Here is a 2,427-nt window from a genome sequence, read left to right as displayed (position 1 = left end):
AGTCTCCGAGCGGCTTACAAACTCCTTTCCCTTCCCCTCCCCACGACAGACACCCTGTGAGGTAGGCGGGGCTGAGAGAGCTCTTGACAGAAACGGCTCTTTTTCAAGAACAGCTCTTATCAGAACTACGGCTTGCCCAAGGTCACCCAGCCAGGTGCAAGTGGAGGCGTGGGGAATCAAACCCGGTTCTCCCAGATTAGAGTCCGCGCATTTAACCACTACACCAAACTGGCTCTACAGCGATCAGCTCCCCTGCAGACTATGGCTGCTTTGGAGGGTGGACCCCATAGCATTATACCCCCCCAAGGTCCCTTCTGTCCCCAAACAACTGTGCTCCCTAGGCTCCACCCCGAAATCCCCAGGTATTTCCCTACCTGGAGTTCTACTCCTGTGGCAAGCATGAGTTTATTTTCATAGTGCCTGTTCTCACCCCTTTGAATGCCTGGAGAGCCAAATGAAACCTCCCTATCCAGAGGCAGTCTACCTCTCTGTTCCACAGGCCGGAACCCTGGAACAGAGGGATGGTGCACGCGTTCTGACGGGGAGACAACGAAACCATCTCTTGCGGCCTAGATGAGAGGAGCGCCTCGCACTGATTGCAGTTTCTTGGCAGAATTAAGCCTGCCGCTGCCTTTTGGCGTTGTCAGCGAGACAATCAGTGCGGCCGTTCAATACGTTTATCTGCCTCTGGGGAGCTGATAGCATTTTGTGCGGTGGGCAGGAAGGAGCGAATCCGGAGGCCCGGGGAGGGGAAACGTCCTCTATGCTGCGCCATGCGCTCGGCTTTAACGGCCCTCATTTTTCCAGCCGAAGTGTAAATATTTGCCAGATCGTAATGGTGTTTATGGGCTCATTTTTTAAAATATTCAGGATAAAGGGAGAAATGGAATTGCAGCAGGCTGCCTGCAGGATAGGCCTTGGCAAGAGCTGTGCACTAGGCTGGGCTTGGGGGAGGGATTTCCCAGAGGCAAAGGGGAGGGTCTGTGGCTGGGTATCCCCCCCAAAAAAATGACCCTGAGACCCGGTTCACAGAGAGGGGAGGAGGAGGTGGTGGTGAAATGGGCTGTCTACCTTTTAACTGGCCCATGGCGGAAGATTCCAGCTCTGAATTTTCCTTTGTGTTAAAAAAACCCCAAAACCCTCCCCGCAAAGAGAATAATAAAAAGAGACTGGATTTATGCACCGCCCTTCACTACCCAAAAGAGTCTCAGAGTGGCTTACGACCCCCTTCCCTTCCCCTCCCCACAACAGACACCCTGTGAGGTAGGTGGGCATGAGAGAGCTCTCTCGAGAACTGCCCTGGAGAGAACAGCTCTGAAGGATCGTATAAGTGACCCAAGGTCACACCGGCAGCTGCATGTGGAGGAGTGGGGAATCAAACTCGGTTCTCCCGGATTGGAGTCTGTGAAGTTAACCACTACACCAAACTAGCAAAGTTGGCACTTTGACCCGCTCTGTCCACTTGGTGGGCTGGCTTTCTGCTTGCGGAGAAATTTTCCCCATGGGCAGTGATTGAAAATGTGATCCTCCACCTGTGGTCTGGAGCGGGACAGTCCCTTTTCCCACCTCAGTCTCTGCCATCGGCTTCACCTGCGCGTGTGAACACAGCCTTCGACACAAGTTGGAGAATTTGGTGGCAAAGTCCCGAGGGGGGGTGAGACGGACTATACCACGTCAGATGGCAGGTAGTGGATTTTGTATCTGAATGTTCCTTTGCCACACAAATATTTCCACCGGACAGAAAGGTACCACGGCAGAGAGAAAGGCTTTAATCTGTCTTCAGACTGGCTTTCTATTTTCAGTTGTTTTTAAAATGGGCATTCCAAAACGATCCCCTCCCCTTTACAGTTTGTAGTGGTGCAATCTAGTCTACCACCTCATTGATACGTGTTCCCCTGCATGTGCAAATGCAGAAAGCGTTTCCATGGACTGTAAGTCACTCCCGTGGGAATGAGCGAACCGTTCCCCATCAGTTTCTTTTTCGTATTTATTTACATTTTCATCAGCCGTTTCAGTTCAGCGCACGTTGGACAGTTTTTAATTTATGTGGCATTTAGATGTAAAATGAAAGTCGTTTATACGCATAATACATGTCTACAATGTAACCCTGATTTATAGAGGCACGGATAACATTGAAAAATGTGTCTCTTTTCCAAGACACATTTGGTCTGAGGAAACGGAAGATGCTGTGAAAACCGAGAATCTCGGCGAAGGGGGGAGAAAAATCGAAGTGGGGAGTTCTTGATTGAAACAGCAGAAATGGAGAATCATCCTTAATTCTTACATGAGCGAGGTTATTGTTACCTCTTAAGATCAGAAGAATAGCCAAACAGAAGAAGAAGAAGAAGAAGAAGAAGAAGAAGAAGAAGAAGAAGAAGAAGAAGAAGAAGAAGAAGAAGAAGAAGAAGAAGAAGAAGAAGAAGAAGA

The sequence above is a fragment of the Gekko japonicus genome, unplaced genomic scaffold (genome assembly GCF_001447785.1).
Source record: "Gekko japonicus isolate JY-2015 unplaced genomic scaffold, Gekko_japonicus_V1.1 scaffold893, whole genome shotgun sequence".
Lineage (NCBI taxonomy): Eukaryota > Metazoa > Chordata > Lepidosauria > Squamata > Gekkonidae > Gekko > Gekko japonicus.
The sequence above is the reverse complement of the archived record's forward strand: the minus strand, read 5'-3'. Positions refer to the sequence as shown.